Consider the following 22,649-nt stretch of genomic DNA (forward strand, 5'->3'; position numbering starts at 1 on the left):
TATATTGAGGCGGCTTCAATATTATTGCCACGTGTGAGGGGGTATATTGCCATATGGTGCAATGAAACGTCAGTCAGTCTGTAGAGGTTGTTTCTATTTCGTGCATCACAGGTTTCTTCAACTATTTAACTTATGGTAGTTGGAGCCATGCAACATGAAAATTTCAAATCTTCAAAGCTGTTGCCTGTTGCTAGAAATCTTAATGTGACTGCAAGTCGATCCGCTGGTGAAATGGCCTTCCTCATAACCATATCCTGCTTTATTATAAATGGTGAAACCAATGCAACTAGGTGTTGAAACAGCTGTTCATCCATTCTTAAAAAAATTCTTGTAGTCATCTGGTTCACTGCTGAGTCCTCGAAGCAATTCCCCATATCCATGACTCGTCCGTCTATTTAACCAGCTTTTTGCCTCCTCCTTTTCCTCTTCTTGATGACCAAAGCAGACGCGATTAGAACCGGTAGATCCATCCTCCCTGACTGCACAACTGAAACTGACACTTTATTGATCAATATAATTGAATCGTGTGAGGGCTACAGCTTTTTTTTATTACCAATATTCCGTCAATAATATTGCTTCAATAATATTGATCGTGTAAGGCCCGCTTAAGGCATAGACTGCTACATATACTCGTAACTGTCAAGCCGGCCGCCTTATTATCAGTTAATGAGTTGATTACATTATGTGTTATTGCAAATTAAAAATTTATTTCAAAATAAACATGGCAGTTTCTATAATAATAATAATGTTATTTGCTTTACGTCCCACTAACTACTTTTTAAGGTCTTCGGAGACGCCGAGGTGCCGGAATTTAGTCCCGCAGGAGTTCTTTTTACGTGCCAGTATATCTACCGACATGGGGCTGTCGTATTTGAGCACCTTCAAATACCACCGAACTGAGCCAGAATCGAACCTGCCAAGTTGGGGTTAGAAGGCCAGCGCCTTAACCGTCTGAGCCACTCAGCCCGGCATGGCATGGGATTCGAACTCGGGCCTGCAGGGGTGGCAACTTATCACACTAACCACTACACCACAGAGGCGGACCATGTAGTGTTTATCCGACATAATTTTTTTAAAAAATCAGCCATAGATCGCCCTTGAGAGGTTTCTTTACCTTCTGGCAGAGTAACATGTAACGTCAGGTTTACACTCAAGCAACCTAATTAGCATCAAATCAGAATGTCTGCACATGATAGTTGAGACCGTACTACTGTTATTTATTTATTTATTTATTTATTTATTTATTTATTTATTTATTTATTTATTTATTTTCCTCAAATTGTAGGTACAACTGAGGGACGGTGAATGGCGAAAGGTCATAGCCCCACATACACGAATCCCTGAGTCTAGCCTAATTAGCAGTCTCCCTGCTGCATGGACGTTGGAAAACCCCAACAGGCTGCTGATAACTTTAAAGTGATCGCAAATGGGACACGAACTGGTCTTTCTTCGCATTCCTTTTTTCTTCCGAACTGGAAGTGACCGCAAGTGGGACATAACCTCTCAAACACTCTTAATGTTGAATTGATGTCATAATGAAATAAGCGCAATGAATATGGTAGGCATTTGCTTCGTTAAAAGAAGTACTACGCATGTAGAAGGATGGATAATTCGGCATCAGGCACTTACAATAAAGTCATTCGCTACAGGAACATATGTTATACGTACAGCAGTTCATCGAAGAATTCACACGCTTAGAGAAAGATACCACCGCCTTTTAATGGCATACCTTCAGTGTCATTCTGGTATACTTCTTGAATTTTGCTTCTAGGTCTAGTTTGTTAGGTTTTACGCTTTTTGCTACTTATGGCTACCTTCTGAGAATTGCTGTGCAACAAGCACCACATACGTCCATTCGTTGCGGCGTAGAATATCTCTACAGCATCCTCTGCCTGTCGTAAGCGACCACTAAACCGGGTAACCCCAGATTCTAAACTCGAGACCACCGGATCCCTGGCTGAGTGAAGCATTCCTTCCACATACGGTATTCTACCAGCTTCACCACTTTAATATTTCTATCGAACCTGTCTTCGTCAACCCTTGCCTGACTTCATTCTGCTGAATTCATAGCCAACATTTATTTATTTATTTATTTATTTATTTATTTATTTATTTATTTATTTATTTATTTATTTATTTATTTATTTATTTATTTATTTTAATCTTGCACGCCTTCTCAAAGACCGTACTCCACCACACAACAACTTCTCCAGATCCTTTATATGTCAGATTCGGAGGAAATAAGTGTATGTTTTGCCTTCAAGTGTCATGGCTGCCAGTGGTTCAAGTAGTTTCAAAGATGGCCATCAGATTAGCAGTCTATATTTTTTAATGCCGTTGATATAAGGGGCTTTGCTGTGTCCTAGATGAAACGCCAGTCAAAGACAGTGGAAACTCGTTTAAAACACCGCCCCATTTGTACCTACTGTATATAGAAGGCAGTGTTTCAGCACACGGTGAGACCGTGAGGAAAAAGATGACGAACACTGGTTGCCTGGTTACCACGGGGTCGAAAAACTGATTACGCTAATTCCAGGCAGACCTCCAAACCCAAAAGCATACCCATGTCACAAAGACGAGAATAACGACTGCAAGCATTCGTCACGCTGACCATGCGTCATCTCGTAGTCTGCAGGGCATGGGGCTGGACAGCGGTCGCTTGGTAGAACAACGCCTTGCATAGCTATTGCACCATGGGAGATAGGGGTTATCATTACTTCAGGTGTCCTTAAAATTAGTGGTACACCAGGAATCGAACATAATATTCTTCTTCTTCTTCTTCTTCTTCTTCTTCTTCTTCTACTTCAAGACGCCGTCCCCCTACGGAGGTTGGCGATCCACGTAGCCAGCTCTTAACTATGCATTGTACTGAGCCATTACTACGTGAATTTATTATAGTGATATCTTTGAGGATCCTGAAAGCACTGGTTTCCCGTTGCCTTCTGCATCCTAATGCCGTTGACCAAAATTTGCATCCTCAGCCTTCAGCGACAAATTCTTTCCCCCACGACAGTAGAGTGCCCTAACCTATACACGCTCATCAACTTTCAGGGAACTCTTACCGTATTCACAAAGACGCACACAGGAGATGCTGTCAAATGTGTGCACTGTTTTATTTACAAATTACACACACATTATACACACACTAATGAACTGCCATCTTGAATAAAACACTTGACTCGAAGAAGAAGGAGAAGAAGAAAAATGCTACATTGGCATGTCAACCAACTACCAACACAACAAAATCACAACATCAGTTCACACATTCGGCTAACGACTTGCACTCACAACTCTCACTAACAACTCGGAAACAACTCCCAAGACTGTCTCTTTACATACTTTGCCTGGCCAGGCTTCTAGAAAAGTATGACACATGTTTTCTCGTATTTTCTCGAGTCTCCAATAACCTATGTACAAATGAATAGAACATTCTATAAATCTTGAGTGACAAAGGTGCGTTGTTGTTCTTACCCTGTGCTGCACAACATTACATCGGACTTACACATCATATTTACAAGTAATAATAAATTATATACTATTAATTACGTGTTCTTACACTGAATAAAGTCTTATGAATATACATACAGCACATGTATCGTGACATAACCTCACATGTTTTGTTACACAAGACAGATCGTACAACACACAAATAATAAGTTATAAGACCACGATTTATACCAAATCAAGTCCGTACATAACTACATTAACAATAATAATAATAATAATAATAATAATAATAATAATAATAATAATAATAAAAACAATAACGCCTACTAATCGAGCTCGATATTTTCACTATTTACCTAAGCGTTTAGAGAATTGTTTCCAAGTCATACTAGTCCATTACACTTGCATCACTCTATTGTCCCAGCTGCATATAAACACTCAGGTTTGACTACAGTACAGTAATACCTGAATTTGGTCTGATGGAGTGATTTCGATTTGTAAGTGTTCTGACATAGTCTGAATAGCGTCTCCACGTTCCTCGCCCGTTCTTCTATTGATGTTCTGAGTAAGAATCTATCCTAGGTATTTTAATTTCTTAGCTCTTTTGATGCCACCATACTTCATTGTCTAAGATGGATTTGTGGCATTAATCTGCACATACGTACTACGTATTTTATCAATCGATATTTACAACACTGTTTTTCTGCTGTTTCCTTGAGGATTTCAACTTGTTTCGTTGCAATGCTTAGGATCTCCACAAAAAACAAAAGAAAAATCACAGCATCATCAGCTAATGCGAGGCATTACAATCTAGACCCGGTTCTTTTGTGGCCTAATCTAATTCCATTTGGAAAGTTGAACCGACTCATTTCTTTTCGGCATTCCTCAAATAATTTTCTCTAAAGCACAGCTGAACAAGATTGGAGAGAGACCATATCCTTGTCTTTAATCTGTTTTGATTTCAAATGGTTCTGATAGTTCTAAAAACTTAACCTATTATTATTATTATTATTATTATTATTATTATTATTATTATTATTATTATTACGTGCGATTCTTCTTCCGGTACAACTCTGTGATATAGGTTCGGCAGGCGAACCTCCTAACACCATTGCGTTCCAGTAAGCTATCCGTAACCCCTTGCATAAACTCCGCGCTTTTAAACCTTCTCATAAAAAATGGTTGAAAGAAAGCAGATAATATACAGTACAAATAAACAATAATAATACACTGACTGACAGAGCAAATGCAACACCAAGAAGGAGTGGTCAGAACTTTATGCCAATTGCAGGGTAGACTGACGTCACTGAGGTATGCTCATGATGTGAAATGCGCCGCTGTGCTGCGCACGTAGCGAACGATAAATGGGACACGGCGTTGGCGAATGGCCCACTTCGTACCGTGATTTCTCAGCCGACAGTCATTGTAGAACGTGTTGTCGTGTGCCACAGGACACGTGTATAGCTAAGAATGCCAGGCCGCCGTCAACGGAGGCATTTCCAGCAGACAGACGACTTTACGAGGGGTATGGTGATCGGGCTGAGAAGGGCAGGTTGGTCGCTTCGTCAAATCGCAGCCGATACCCATAGGGATGTGTCCACGGTGCAGCGCCTGTGGCGAAGATGGTTGGCGCAGGGACATGTGGCACGTGCGAGGGTTCCAGGCGCAGCCCGAGTGACGTCAGCACGCGAGGATCGGCGCATCCGCCGCCAAGCGGTGGCAGCCCCGCACGCCACGTCAACCGCCATTCTTCAGCATGTGCAAGACACCCTGGCTGTTCCAATATCGACCAGAACAATTTCCCGTCGATTGGTTGAAGGAGGCCTGCACTCCCGGCGTCCGCTCAGAAGACTACCATTGACTCCACAGCATAGACGTGCACGCCTGGCATGGTGCCGGGCTAAAGCGACTTGGATGAGGGAATGGCGGAACGTCGTGTTCTCCGATGAGTCACGCTTCTGTTCTGTCAGTGATAGTCACCGCAGACGAGTGTAGCGTCGGCGTGGAGAAAGGTCAAATCCGGTAGTAACTGTGGAGCGCCCTACCGCTAGACAACACGGCATCATGGTTTGGGGCGCTATTGCGTATGATTCCACGTCACCTCTAGTGCGTATTCAAGGCACGTTAAATGCCCACCGGTACGTGCAGCATGTGCTGCGGCCGGTGGCACTCCCGTACCTTCAGGGGCTGCCCAATGCTCTGTTTCAGCAGGATAATTCCCGCCCACACACTGCTCGCATCTCCCAACAGACTCTACGAGGTGTACAGATGCTTCCGTGGCCAGCGTACTCTCCGGATCTCTCACCAATCGAACACGTGTGGGATCTCATTGGACGCCGTTTGCAAACTCTGCCCCAGCCTCGTACGGACGACCAACTGTGGCAAATGGTTGACAGAGAATGGGGAACCATCCCTCAGGACACCATCCGCACTCTTATTGACTCTGTACCTCGACGTGTTTCTGCGTGCATCGCCGCTCGCGGTGGTCCTACATCCTACTGAGTCGATGCCGTGCGCATTGTGTAACCTGCATATCGGTTTGAAATAAACATCAATTATTCGTCCGTGCCGTCTCTGTTTTTTCCCCAACTTTCATCCCTTTCGAACCACTCCTTCTTGGTGTTGCATTTGCTCTGTCAGTCAGTGTAATAATAATTTTTGAAGTACCATAAAATGTTATCGATCTTAAGAATCGCCGAAAAGCCTCATTTCCTGCAGGAGTTCCTTTACGTTTCGCTAAACCCACCTATTGCTTCTTGGCTCCTAGTTTCATCTACTTAGGCCTAGGCTCCAAGAGCACTGCTGACGGTGAAATGAAAAGGGCAAGAGAGCAAGAGGAAGACCTAGAAAAAGGTGGATTGAATCAGTGAAGAGCGGCATAAGAAGACGAAATTTAGACTGGGAAAAGATCGTGGAAGAGGAATGGTGGAAGGAAAGAGGAAGATGGAGAAGTACCATAAATACCCCGACCCGACAGGAGTTGGATAAGGGGAAATGATGATGATGATGATGATGATGATGATGATGATGATGATGATGAATATTATATTGATACCATTTCCTAACTAGGATGACGTTTACACACAAGTCAGTGGTCGCTGGTAACCCACAAATTCTAAATTATCTCACAAACGGGTCGTTTGCGGACAAATGTTTACCAAGACATTTTCGCTTCTAGTATCGTTTACTTACAGCTGTTTCAATTTACGCTATTAATTGTGATACACCCTGTATACCTGTATGAAGCACAATAAATTGAATTAATTCATTAATTACAGGAACTCAAGCCAGGCTGCTCGTTGGAAGGACAAAAAATGAAGTAGTTTAATCATATTTTGAGAAGACATGATTCATCGTAAAAGACCTTAATGCTGGGAAAGATTGATGGTGAAAGGAAAAGAGGGCCACAACGAATGAGGTGGATTGATGGCATTAAAGAAGTCATGGATTTCAGGAAGCAGTACAGGACAGAAGGAAATTGCGCACTTTGATCTATGGGGCCACGAAGAGTAGTAACAGGCTAAACAACAACAACAACAACAACCAATCCACCTACGCGAAGAAGCTTCAATTACCAACAGAGTGATCCGAGGTTGAACCCACCGCTTTCGGGTGAGAAAACCAACACTCTACTCTCCTATCTCTCCACTAATCTTATTAAGTAATTCATCTCGCACTACACTTCAATTCAGACTAAGAAGATTTTGACAGGCTATTAATCAATCTCGCGACACGCAAGTTCTTCCCCTCAACACAACCGCACGTCCCTTTGTGACATCTAACTAATTGCCGAATCGGTCACGAAATAACGTCATGGTTTACACCTGACAAGTTCGGGCCATAACCTGTCAGAATATTGAAACATTGAGAGAACGTAAAGTCGATCACACGTTATTATAAACAGCGACTTGTCACGGCTGAAAAAAAAGAAGACAAATGTAACAATATTATCAATGTGGCACTCGGGAACGATTAAGCTGCAAGTTTAATGGAAGACGTGACCATCTATCTATATATATAAAATAAGAGTTTTGTCTGTACGTTGCTCAGAATTTGAAAAGTATGGTATTTCTGTATCGGTCATGTCCACAGTAACAAGAAAAATGCATTTTTTACTTTTCCGTACTTTCTGTCTGTCTGTCTGTCTGTCTGTCTGTCTGTCTGTCTGTCTGTCTGTCTGTCTGTCTGTATGTATGTATGTATGTATGTACACGCATCACGAGAAAACGGCTGAAGAGAATTTTATGAAAATCGGAATGTAAAGTCGGGTGATAAACCGCTACAATCTAGGCTATAAATTATTTTAATCACGCTAAGTGAAATGGTAGTTTAGGGGAAGGTCTGAAATTTAATTCTCAAATATTTGTTATTAGTGGTCGTGTCTTAATGAAAATCGCTAGACAAAGATGGAAAATAAGTCGCTACAATATAGGCTATACACGCTGAGAAAAATGGTAGTTTAGGGGAAGGCCTAAAATTTAATTGTCAAATATTTATTTTATTAGTGGTCGTATCTTCACGAAAATTGGTATGCAAAGTCGGGGAATAGGTCGCTATAATCTAGGCTATCAATAATGTTATTCGCACTGAGTGAAATGGTAGTTTAGGGGGAGGCCTGAAACGTAATCTATATATATAAAATAAGTTTTGTCTGTACGTTGCTCAGAATTTGAAAATAATGGTATTTCTTTATCGGTCATGTCCACAGTAACAAGAAAATGCATTTTTTACTTTTCCGCAATTTCTGTCTGTCTGTCTGTCTGTCTGTATGTATGTATGTATGTATGTATGTATGTACATGCATCACGAGAAAACGGCTGAAGAGAATTTTATGAAAATTGGAATGAAAAGTCGGGTGATAAACCGCTACAATCTAGGCTATAAATTATTTTAATCACGCTGAGTGAAATGGTAGTTTAGGGGAAGGCCTGAAATTTAATTCTCAAATATTTATGTTATTAGTGGTCGTGTCTTAATGAAAATCGCTAGACAAAGATGGAAAATAAGTCGCTACAATATAGGCTATACACACTGAGAAAAACGGTAGTTTAGGGAAGGCCTAAAATTTAATTGTCAAATATTTATTTTATTAGTGGTCGTATCTTCACGAAAATTGGTATGCAAAGTCGGGGAATAGGTCGTTATAATCTAGGCTATCAATAATGTTATTCGCACTGAGTGAAATGGTAGTTTAGGGGAAGGCCTGAAATGTAATCTATATATAAAATAAGTGTTTTGCCTGTACATTGCTCAGAATTTGAAATGAATGGTATTTCTGTATCTGTCATGTCCACAGTAACAATGAAATGCATTTTTTACTTTTCCGTAATGTCTGTCTGTCTGTCTGTCTGTCTGTCTGTCTGTCTGTCTGTCTGTCTGTCTGTCTGTCTGTCTGTCTGTCTGTCTGTCTGTCTGTCTGATTGTACACGCATCAATAGAAAACGGCTGAAGAGAATTTAATGAAAATCGGTATGTAATGCCGGGTAATACACCACTACAAGCTCGGCTATAAATTATTTTATTCACGCTGAGTGAAATGGTAGTTTAGGGGAAGGCCTGAAATGTAATTCTCAAATAAGTTATTTATGTTATTAGTGGTCGTATCGATAAATCTATGTATATATATATATATATAATAAGAGTTTTGTCCACAGTGACAACGAAATGCATTTTTTACTTTCCCGTAATTTCTGTCTGTCTGTCTGACTGTATGTATGTATGTATGTATGTATGTATGTATGTATGTATGTATGTATGTATGTATGTATGTATGTATGTATGTATGTATGTATGTATGTATGTACACGCATCACGATAAAACGGATGAAGAGAATTTGATGAAAATCGGTATGTAATGACGGGTGATGAACCACTGCAATCTAGGCTACAAATTATTTTATTCACGCTGAGTGAAATGGTAGTTTAGGGGAAGGTCTGAAATGTAATTCTCAAATAAGTTATTTATGTTATTAGTGGTCGTATCGATAAATTCTACATAACTAACCTAACTTTAGTAGTAGTAGTAGTAGTAGTTATGTAAGAAGTTATTAAATTTCCTATCACTTATGTCTTATACATTGTTACCGTACCTCATATAATCGGAGATATTCATGAATTTGGATTTTTGTTACTAAGTCCATATCAGCGCCGAGTCACGAGAAAATGGGTGAACAGAATTTAGTGAAAATCGGTATGTAAAGTCTGAGAATAAGGAACTACAGTCTACGATATAAATAATTTTGTAAGACACCCTAATATCACAGAGTCGAAAGAAGACCTGCAATATAGAAAGCTCAAAAACTTTATCAACAATAACACTACATTGACCATTGTTTGTTGTGATGTGCTTTTTGTCTTCTCTTTCCTCTCATCCCCAATAGATAGGATTACTGCAGCGTACCGAGGTTTATTTAAAAATTTGCTTGACGTCGCACCGACACAGGTAGGACTTATGGCGACGATGGGATAGGAAATCAATAGTGGTGTGAAGGAAGCGGCCTTGGCTTTAAAGTACAGCCTGCTGTGACTGGTGTGAAAATGGGAAACCACGGAATACCATCTTTTTTCTTTTTGCTTAACGTCGCACCGAGACAGATATGTCTTATGCGACGATGGGATAGGAAAGGTCTAGGAAGTGGAAGGAAGCGGCCGTGGCTTTAATTAAGGTACAGTCCCGGCATTTGCCTGGTGTGAAAATGGGAAACCACGGAGAACCATCGTCAGGGCTGCCGACAGTGGGGCTCGAACCTACCATCTCCCGAATACCATATTCAGGGTTGCCGGCAGTGGGGTTCGAATCCACTATCTCCCGGATGCAATCTCACAGCTGCGTGCCCCTAACCACACGGCCAACTCGCTTGGTCGTACCGACTGTAACAGCCTACCTGTATATTGGTGGGAAGTAGCTGGGGTGTAAGATAACTTTCTTCTTTAGCATGCCATTCCTCTGGTTCATATATTTTCTGATATATGGTTCATACATTTTCTGATATATCTGGTACGTAACACACTGGTTCATCATAGTATTCGAGCTATACAATCCCTACTCTGAGCCACTGATTGGAATGAGTAGTGTGCATATTTAACGGAGTAATGACAGAGGAGTGTTCACGGCAGTCTGCGACCTGGTTATTCCAGCTCGTGAACTTTGGACTGTTAGATCGGCACCGTAGTACTGTTCGTTGAAAGTGAGAAAGTGTGCGGTTTTTCATTTGATCGAGTATTTTATATGATAACATTGCTTTCACTCGCTACATTCCTACTGACGTTTTTGTAATGACCTATGTTGAATTCAGTTAGGAAAACCACCAAATCAGTCTTTCTGAGAATCCCGTAGCGAAGCACGGGTACATCAGCTAGTATAATATATTATCAAAACCCGACAGACATTGTCCTGCCTGTGCACATGTATTTACCTCAGCATATACGACACTAATATCGGTCGTTTTCGATTACTTTTACATTTCATCTTCTCCCCTTGGGCTGGGAGAGGTGTCCTGCCCCCACACTATTTGATAAAAGCAGAAATAAGTTTTAAGGAACACCACATAATCTTCACATACTATTGGGTAGGCAACCCGCTGATCGGACTTGCGTTGCGGTTTGCTTATCTTCCCCTATTTTATTTTTCACCCCTAAGTGCTAAACTACCAATCAGATTTCGTTCAAACCACTTCATAATCCCTCCCAGATGTAATAAGAACAAACTGTGAAAATTTCAGCGAAATCGGTTCAGTAGTTTTTGAGTCTATTAGCTTCAAACATACCAACATTAAATTTCATATATATGCGAATAAGCCCATTAAGACTATGGAAAGTAATTAGAGGCGTGCATTTGCCTTCCTTTCTGCCCAATTTCTTTCATTCTTTCACTGTGGGCTTCCTTTACGTCTTCAGACCGGGTTGTTCCAGTCTTCTTCTTTGGTCTTGCCTCTTAGTCAACTTGCCATTTATGAATTTTGGGTCTGTTCTGGACACCTGCTGATGTAATTCCTCCCTGTTTCAGATCTGTTTTGATTTCCCCAATCCATTCCATTGTGTCTGTTTTAGCGCTACTCCTGTTTTGATGATGATGCTTGTTGCTTAAAGGGGCCTAACATCGAGGTCATCGGCCCCTAATGGTACGAAATGAAATAACAAGAAGTTCAAATTCATCCACTGACGAAAATAAAATAAAAAATGCTATGAAGAATGAATGGATGGACATGAACCCAACAAAAAAACAAAAAAATAGACAAACAAAAAAACAGTGGATCAGACTAAAAAATCGTAAATAATATTATTACTAACCAAGGGGCCACTTATAAAGCACAATGATGCTTGTTGTCTAAAGGGATGCAAAATCCACGTCTAAGGCCCCACAGAATGGTACATGTCGCGAGTAAAGTAGAACCATGGTATTTGTCATGTTGGGGTACTAATCATAAGTAGCGAAGACTCACGGTGTTCCACACAAGATGGTACTACTCACAAGTATTGCACTTCGTACAGGGAACGCAGACCTATGGTGTTTCTCACACAATGGCGGCAATCATAGCCAACGCAAACCGATAAGGTTCCCCACCTAGGTGTACTAATCACGGGCGCCGGTATTTCCGTGATGTTCCTCACATAGTGGGTACTAATCACAGGCAACGCAGACCCACGGTGCCGCTCATATAGCGGTACAACTCACAGGCTACGCCCAGACCAGCGGTGTTGCTCACGTGGGTACGACGCACGGGTACTGGAAACCCCCAGGCCAGCCTCTTTACTGCTACTAATCACAAACCTATTTCCTACCTAATATAGTGGTACTACTCGCAAGTACAGGCAACCCATAGTGTTCCCCGCATGATGGTACGAATCAAGAGTAGTTTCATGGTTCTAATTAAATCATCCCTTGGTCGCCCCTTTTAGTCGCCTCTTACGACAGGCAGGGGATACCGCGGGTATATTCTACATGTGCGTCCCCCACCCACAGAGGGTAGTGTGTTTGGTCCGCGAGAGGTATTTTATTTCCCTCAAGTCCACCGGCAAGCCGGTTAGGACCCCCCTATCCGCCACCTGGAACGCGCCACGTTACTCCTGTTTTCATAGCATTCGATTCGACTATTTGTTTGGTAAGTCTGTCTGGATGCATTCTATTATTATTATTATTATTATTATTATTATTATTATTATTATTATTATTATTATTATTATTATTATTATTATTATTCCTTTGCTCGCGAGACCCAGTGTCATAGTGCATTATGTCTTCTGGCATGGGATAAAGCAATTTTATTACTTTCACTGACCTGTCTCAGTCTCATCCTTGGCTTTGACAATATGAAAGTGACTGAGGTATGAGTGGTGATGCTAGTAATGTCATTCTTTATGCAGCCAGTCCCTGCTATGAATGTTTGGTACATGCATTTCAGTGGGCTTGCCAGACTGATATGTAATAGCAAATTCTGGCTCAGTGAGGAAAGAAACGGGAAACTATACCTCACTCCTCATTTCTCTAATACGCCTCTTCAGTGATGCCTAGGCCATTTATGACAGCGGAGCTGTTGAGGATCCAACCAGCCTTCGGCCTGAGGACTAAAAGCCAAACCCCCATGGCGCAACATCCCCGAAGGGCCTTGGCCTTCCAAGCGACCGCTGCTCAGTCCGAACTCCGAAGGCGTGCAGATTACGAGGTGCCGTGTGGTCAGCACGACGAATCCCCTCGGCCGTTATTCTTGGCTTTCTAGACCGAGGCCGCCATCTCACCGTCAGATGGCTCCTCATTGTAATCATGTACGCTGAGTGGACATCGAACCAGCCCTCAGATCCAGGTAAAAATTCCTGATCTGGCCGGGAATCGCACCGGGGCCTCCGCGTAAGAGGCTGGCAAGCAACCCCTACACCGCGAGGCCAGCTCAGGCTGAGGACTGAACATACTTAATGAAAATGAGAAAATGGACAAAAAATTAACAATAATTTTAATTATATATACAGTATATATATGTGCAGATTAGGATTTGATTCTATGGATACAATTGTACGCTTCGACGAAGAGGATACCGTGATGGTCATCTTCTGAGCACTCGGGTGAATAGCAAGACGATTGTCAAATAGACAGACGTTTGCATGAAGTAGTGATATGATAACTCATCACGGAACACATAGTGGAAGGAGGACACGCACTTGTAATGTATGTCAAGAGAATTTCAACGGAGGATAAGGTCAAGAAATTACAAGAAACATCTACACCATTCGGAGAAGCAGCTATGCAAGAACGAAGAGGGCAAGTTTACGCTTTCACTTAGAAGGAACCTAAACCCTCCCTGGGAAAAAAGTGTACACGTGTCATTAATGCAACAGTGCGTTTTCGCGAATTGTTGATCCAGAAAAGCACCATTGCATTCACTTGGGGGTGAGACTACACAAGTGTACAATATGCGGTAATACGTTATCATGAAATAAACTACAGATTAACCAATATAATAATGCTCTTCAGGACCTGCTCATCTGATGAGCTAAACTGAGCACTGTCCCTGCATTGCAGGAGGCCATAGCCCTTAGGGGATTCACACGGCTAATTTATTTAATTTATTTTCTATGGATTCTATCTATATTGCAGTCATTGGCTAGTGATTCTATAAATGATAAATAGCTATTCATGAGGTATATTTTGGGCTTATGCCATGTAATTGATTACAAACACACTCTTCGCGTTTCTTCATCAGGAGACAACAGAGAAATGAAACGACCGTTACGCTGCGGGAACCACTTACAACGTATCAGCCTTTCTGGATGTCTGACACTCCATCTTCTTCGCTCTGCAGACCTTGTCCTGAACCACCACCTTTTTTAACTAGTGACTCGCCAAGCTCGACAGCTGCAGTTGCTTAAGTGCGGCAAGTATTCGGGAGATAGTGGGTTCGAACCCCTGTCGGCAGCCCTGAAGATGGTTTTCCCATTTCCACACCAGGCAAATGCTGGGGCTGAACCTTAATAAAGGCCACGCCCACATCCTTCCCATTCCGAGCCCTTTCCTATCCCACCGTCGCCATAAGATCTATCTGTGTCGGTGCGACGTAAAACAACTTTAAAAACTAGTGACTCAGACCCATCTTCACTCCAGTTCCCATTTCCAAGTCATGGTAAGATCCTGAAAATGTGAAACCACGGAAAAAGCATTTTCAGAGCTGCCGAAAGTGGGGTTTGAACCCACTATCTCCCGAATACTGGATACTGGCCGCACTTAAGCGACTGCTGTCATGTTTAAAGGCTATCGTGTCAATTCTGGTGCTCCCGTTTGTCGACACGCCGTGAACCTCTTCGTAAATAGTATAACCCTTCCCACGAAGCTCTTCGGCAATGAATAATCTTATTTTATGATGGCGGGCGTTTCTTAATGCATCGTCATAAGGGCAGTTTCCCAAGGCCGTGACCCAGTGTTTCATTCTCCCTGCCACATCTGAGACAGAGAGGGGCGTCTTGAGATCTCCTGGGGATACTTCTAACCGAGGTAACATTAGTTATCATTTCCACTGCCTCGCGCCATTCATTACATGCAACTTCTTGATGGTACTTCACCCACGTGTTGCCAGGACTCGTATATTCCTTATACAGCTGTACTCCTAGTAACATTTGAGATAATTAAACCCCTTAACAAACTCTTCTTCGAGGAGTTCATTGCGTATTTTATTTGCTGTCATGAAGTTGTCGTTGTTGTTGCTTGTTGTCGTAAGGGGCCTAACATCAAAGGTCATCGGCCCGTTAAAATTTTAAAATGTATCCACTGACAAGAGTTTAAAAAGTGGTGATGAATAAATGAATATGAGATTAAAACAATCAGTGGATCTAATTCACAATGCCTTATTTTCTAATCAAATAAGAGAAAATGCAGGAAAAAAAGAAATAAGGAATTGCCTGGTAGTACAAATATATATACACAATTTACGTTATACGTTAAAATAACACATTAAAATACGCAACACAAACTAAAATGAAGTCAATGGGATAAAAACGCAATTGGCACACTAGAACAAAGGACATCATTACACACGATAAAATAGACCACTATCCCTCGGTGACTGCTCGTCATCTCGCAAGATAAGGGAGATTGAACTCGGGAGGTTAAGACTACGGCGAAGATCGACCAGGTCCATACACTCCGTAAGGATGTGTACCACGGTAAGATGATCGTCGCAGGTACATGCCGGAGGGGGTTCTCCTTTCAAAAGATGCGAGTGAGTCAGGATACCATGGCCGATCCGAAGACGATATAATACCACGGCTTCCCTCCGCGAAGTCCAAAGGGAAGTCCTCCATGCCTTCGTTGTTCCTTTTATCGCTCTCAGCTTATTTGGAAGTGGAATGGCCTGCCTCTCCATCTCCCAACGAGACATAAGCAGATGTCTCAGCTGAGTGCGAATATCACTTGCTGGAACCTTGAAAGGCAACGGGGGGGCAGTGTAACTGCCTCCTTGGCAGCCTTATCTGCTAATTCATTTCCCTCTACACCCATGTGGCTTGGGAGCCACATAAACGTGATTCTGGTGCCTGCATCCGAACACCTGGCTAGCAGGTCCTGGACCCGCTGCACCAGAGGGTGTCGAGGGAAACAAGTATCAATTCGTAGACTGTAGCGAGCTCAAGGAGTCAGTACACAGAAGGAAAGTGTCGGCGCTCAGTGGACAGTGCGTACCGCAGAGCTTCACAGATAGCATAGAGCTCTCCTGTGTACACACTACAGGTTTTCGGAAGAGCAAAAAGAAACCTATCATTGTCGTCAACGAACGCACAGCCCACCTTCGTTTCTGTCCTTGAACCATCCGTGTAGACGACGACTGAACCTGGATACCGGCCGACAACGGACAGGAAAATCCTCCGATAAATCGAAGGGTCCGTGTTTTCTTTCGGGCCAGTGTGCATATCCAGGATTATTTCGGGTCGTCGTACTACCCATGGAGGTGCCCCACTTGGTTGTCTGACAAATCAAGGAACCGAAGGTACGTGAAACAATTATTTGTAACTCCTATCCAAACGTATTCCAACCGGCCGCGTTGCTCGAGGACAAGCAGCGTACAGCAAACGGTTGCCATTGTTGAACAAGCAAGGATAGCTTGGGTGAAGTGGCACCTGTCGCAAATTTGCAGCATACGAATGTAGGAGCTGCTGGCGCCTCAGGTGTAAAGGCGGCAGACCAGACTCGGCGAGCAGGCTGGCAATTGGGCTTGTACGAAAAGCTCCCGTCGCCAACCTAACACCGCTGTGGTGGATGCTGTTCAGCTTCGCAAGAACGCTGGGTCTTGCTGAGCCATATGCTGCACTACCGTAGTCTAACCGGGATAAAATATGTGCCCTATAGAATCGTAGGGGCACAGTGTGGTCAGCACCCCAATTAGTGCTGCTAAGAAACTTCATGATATTCAGCTTCTTAATGCATTGCACATTTAATTGCCCGACGTGTGGCTCCCACGATAATTTGCTATCGAAAAGGAGCCCAAGAAATCGGTAAGTGTCAACAACTGGAAGAACGACATTTCCTAAATAAAGCACAGGTTGTGGATGAAGAGTACGAAACCGACAAAAGTGGACAACAGAGGACTTCGCGGTGGAAAACCGAAACCCATGGTCTAAGGCCCACTGTTCCACTCTCCTAATAGATTGCTGTAATTGTCGCTCTGCGACTGCCATATTACGTGACCTATAGTGCAGAGCAAAATCGTCCACATACAGCGACGGTATTACTGGTGAATCAGCAGGAGCGACAATACCGCTTATGGCAATCGCAAACAGAGCGACACTAAGAACCGATCCCTGTGGGACTCCATTTTCTTGAATGTGGTATTGCGAATATGTCCTCCCTAGGCTACTCGGACATGGAATAGATGAAGGGACAAAAAATCGCAATAAATACCGGCAAGTTACCTCGGGATCTCCACTGATGCAGGACTGAAAGGATACCATATCGTCATGTAGTGTCGTATGCCTTCTCTAAGTCAAAGAAAACAGCTACCAAATGCTGTTTGCGGAGAAACGCATCATGGATAGAGCTCCCCAGGCGTACCAAGTGGTCAGTGGTCGAACGACCGGCTCGAAAACCACACTGGTACTCGGACAAGAGTCCTTGTTTCTCCAGACACCACACAAGTCGGCGATTTACCATCCTCTCAAACAGCTTACACAGGCAGTTTGTAAGACAAAATCGGTCTGTAACTTCCTGCATACTTAGGATCTTTGTCAGGCTTGAGGACAGGAATGACTATGCCCTCTCGCCACTGAGACGGAAGATCACCCTCCATCCAGATTCGGTTGAACACACGAAGGAGATATAGAAGACTGTCCTCACTTCTGTGTTTCAACATCTGGTTATGGATGCTGTCTGGTCCAGGAGACGTGTCCTTGCAAAGCGCTGTGGAGTTCCCACTCCGTAAAGGGCACGTTATAGTCCTCTGAAGCTTGAGTGGCAAAACTGAGGTGATGACGTTCTGCCTCCCGCTTCAGAGCGAGGATATCACGATGGTAATTCCCGGAGCCAGACACATCCGCGCTGTCATGAAGATAGGTTCTCTAATTTAACATGGGAGTAGGGTTCAGGATGCCGAGTGTATTCAAGCAATCCATAGTCCTCTCCGCCGCGGGGTCCCTAGTTGAAAGTACGTAATCATGTGCAGTCCTAATGAGTGTGTTTGAGACATTTGTGTGTTGTAGGCTGACTTCAAACTCTGCTTTAAATAGTCCAAGGCTTTTATACTTCTTTCTTTTCTGCGTAAAATGCAGTCTGGAAAATCTGCTGGTAACCGGAGCATTTGTTTCAAAGCACTTTAATAATTTTGTCAGTATCTCTCAAAAAACACGTGGGTATTGTGTTTTTCGCGGCAGTTTGAAGTGGGTAGCTTAAAGAAAGACAAATTGTTCTGTAAAATTCTTATTAGATATAAACAGTGGCGAGGATACCAACGATTCTATATTTTTTTCTTTTGGGAATGTTAGAAATTCGAGAGAGAGATAATATAAGAGTTCAGCACAGCTCCACATTTGAAGTCAGGTTATAGAGGTTCGTCGAGGAACTTAGTTAATTCACAGAGGCCGAAATAGTTGTCTTCTATGCCTCCTATAATTAATTCTATTTTCATCCATCTATTCGTACCACTAATCTTTCTGCTATTCCCGAGGATCTTACTTCCAGTTTGCCATCTGATTGCAAAGGTAGCCTTCGAAAACAGACCATTGTAAAGGTATCATGTGTTCTGGAAACTCCCAGAGTTAACTTTCAAACATCTACGAACTTTTATTATAAATTATATTTTGGTAAACTCTCCACTTCCCCCTTCCAGGTGATTAATCTCTCGCTATTAATTAACTTCCGACCAGTAATTCACTACAATGTAGAAGCGCCTGCAGTTACATTTTATGCAGCGCAGCGGAAAACACACACATAAGTAAATGATGAATGGGAAGAGAATGTTACTGCAAGCGAATTCACCTGCGCCAGATGATTTTCAATTTCTATACAGTGTGGTAGAAAAGGTCAAAACATTAATATGACAATGGTAGAGGAGACCAAGACATGAATATGGCAATGGTACAGGAGACCAAGACATGAATATGACAATGGTAGAGAAGATCAGACATGAATATGACAATGGTACAGGAGACCAAGACATGAATATGGCAATGGTAGAGGAGACCAAGACATGAATATGACAATGGTAGAGGAGATCAGACATGAATATGACAATGGTAGAGAAGATCAGACATGAATATGGCAATGGTACTGGAGACCAAGACAGAATATGACAATGGTAGAGGAGATCAGACATGAATATGACAATGGTAGAGAAGATCAGACATGAATATGGCAATGGTACAGGAGACCAAGACATGAATATGGCAATGGTAGAGGAGACCAAGACATGAACATGACAATGGTACAGGAGACCAAGACATGGATATGACAATGGTAGAGAAGGCCAAGACATGAATATGACAAGGGTAGAGAAGGCCAAGACATGAATATGACAATGGTACAGGAGACCAAGACATGGATATGACAATGGTAGAGAAGGCCAAGACATGGATATGACAATGGTAGAGAAGGCCAAGACATGGATATGACAATGGTAGAGAAGGCCAAGACATGAATATGACAATGGTAGAGGAGACCAAGACATGGATATGACAATGGTAGAGAAGGCCAAGACATGGATATGACAATGGTACAGGAGACCAAGACATGGATATGACAATGGTAGAGAAGGCCAAGACATGGATATGACAATGGTAGAGAAGGCCAAGACATGGATATGACAATGGTAGAGAAGGCCAAGACATGAATATGACAATGGTACAGGAGACCAAGACATGAATATGACAATGGTACAAGAGACCAAGACATGGATATGACAATGGTACATGAGACCAAGACATGGATATGACAATGGTACAGGAGACCAAGACATGAATATGACAATGGTAGAGAAGGCTAAGACATGAATGTGACAATGGTACAGGAGACCAAGACATGAATATGACAATGGTAGAGAAGGCCAAGACATGGATATGACAATGGTACAGGAGACCAAGACATGAATATGACAATGGTAGAGAAGGCTAAGACATGAATATGACAATGGTACAGGAGACCAAGACATGAATATGACAATGGTAGAGAAGGCCAAGACATGGATATGACAATGGTAGAGAAGGCCAAGACATGGATATGACAATGGTACAGGAGACCAAGACATGGATATGACAATGGTAGAGAAGGCCAAGACATGAATATGACAATGGTACAGGAGACCAAGACATGGATATGACAATGGTAGAGAAGGCCAAGACATGAATATGACAAGGGTACAGGAGACCAAGACATGGATATGACAATGGTAGAGAAGGCTAAGACATGGATATGACAATGGTAGAGAAGGCCAAGACATGGATATGACAATGGTAGAGAAGGCTAAGACATGGATATGACAATGGTACAGGAGACCAAGACATGAATATGACAATGGTAGAGAAGGCCAAGACATGGATATGACAATGGTACAGGAGACCAAGACATGAATATGACAATGGTAGAGAAGGCCAAGACATGGATATGACAATGGTAGAGAAGGCCAAGACATGGATATGACAATGGTAGAGAAGGCCAAGACATGAATATGACAATGGTACAGGAGACCAAGACATGGATATGACAATGGTAGAGAAGGCCAAGACATGAATATGACAATGGTACAGGAGACCAAGACATGGATATGACAATGGTAGAGAAGGCCAAGACATGAATATGACAAGGGTACAGGAGACCAAGACATGGATATGACAATGGTAGAGAAGGCCAAGACATGAATATGACAATGGTACAGGAGACCAAGACATGGATATGACAATGGTAGAGAAGGCCAAGACATGAATATGACAATGGTACAGGAGACCAAGACATGGATATGACAATGGTAGAGAAGGCCAAGACATGAATATGACAATGATACAGGAGACCAAGACATGGATATGACAATGGTAGAGAAGGCTAAGACATGAATGTGACAATGGTACAGGAGACCAAGACATGGATATGACAATGGTAGAGAAGGCTAAGACATGAATGTGACAATGGTACAGGAGACCAAGACATGGATATGACAATGGTAGAGAAGGCCAAGACATGGATATGACAATGGTAGAGAAGGCCAAGACATGAATATGACAATGGTACAGGAGACCAAGACATGGATATGACAATGGTAGAGAAGGCCAAGACATGAATATGACAATGGTACAGGAGACCAAGACATGGATATGACTATGGTAGAGAAGGCCAAGACATGGATATGACAATGGTAGAGAAGGCCAAGACATGAATATAACAATGGTACAGGAGACCAAGACATGAATATAACAATGGTAGAAGGAACCAAGACATGAACATGACAATGGTGGACACGACCAACGCATGAATATGACAATGGTGGAGGAGATCAGATATGAATATGACAATGGTAGAGGAGATCAGACATGAATATGACAACGGTAAGGGAGAGTCATTGGTTGGTGGTTGTTGTTTCAAGAGGAAGAACAACTAGGCAATCATCCTCTATATAACACTGATCAGAGAGAAAAAGTGGCTGGGAGCCGACACTTCGAGAAACGAGGGTATGACACAAAGAAAGACAAGGGCCATGAAAGGCGTGAAAATAAAAGACCCCCTAGGCCTCGAATGCTGTAATACCGTCTGGGTCGGAAAAGAACAAGAGTTGACCAAGGGAGGTCGCATAGGATAGATGAAAGTGAGGACGCTGGCACAAGTAAGTGGAAGGAATGCCAGGACTCAGCTGAGAGCCGCGTGGTCGACAACCCACGCTCCAAAGATAAAGAGCTCCTGGGATCCCTTTTAGTCGCCTCTTGAGACAGACAGGGGATACCGTGGGTGTTATTCTACTGCCCCCATCCACAGGGGGTTGGTAGACGAGACCAAGGAATGACTAGGACAGTGGTCGAAGAAGCCAAGAAATTATTATGACAGTAGTAGAGGAGGTCAAGAAATGAATATGACCATGGAAGAGAAGTAAGCCAATGGTAGGGATGAAAAAATGAGAATGACAATGTAGTTGCGAATATACAGATTTCAAATTGGTTGAGCAGTCTCGAGGATGAAACTGAGAGTTGCCTCTTAGGATGATAAGATGAATTTTGCTTCGAGAATTGTAGGCGGTATTCTCCAGCGTGCATAGTCAGCAGGTGTTGGCTGAGAGAAGGACGATATATTCACCACTTCCAGGGGTTGTGGGTTGTTCGACACGGAGATACGATTTTGATTGCATGTCGCACACTTGGCTAAGACGATGCAGTTACATTTATCACTACACTTCCCATCCATCACAGCGCATTTAGCCAATGTATGCATTTTTTTAATTTTCTATTTACAATTTGATATACGTCGCAGCGACACAGATGGGCCTTACGGCGACGATGGGACATGAAAGAGCTGGCAGTGGGAGGAAAGCGAGCATGGCCTTAATTAAGATACAGTTCCATCATTTGCCTGGTCTTAAAATGGGAAATCACAGAAAACCATCTTCAGGGCTGCCGACAATGCAAGCTGACAACTACATGACCTTAAAACAATGATCACCACCACCACTTGTTAACCAATATGCGATTATTTTGCAAATCTATTACGGCAAGTGACCAATTTAAATAATATTGCCGGGCTGAGTGGCTCAGACGGTTGA

Source organism: Anabrus simplex, chromosome 10, assembly GCF_040414725.1.
Source record: "Anabrus simplex isolate iqAnaSimp1 chromosome 10, ASM4041472v1, whole genome shotgun sequence".
In the NCBI taxonomy this organism is placed as follows: Eukaryota; Metazoa; Arthropoda; class Insecta; order Orthoptera; family Tettigoniidae; genus Anabrus; species Anabrus simplex.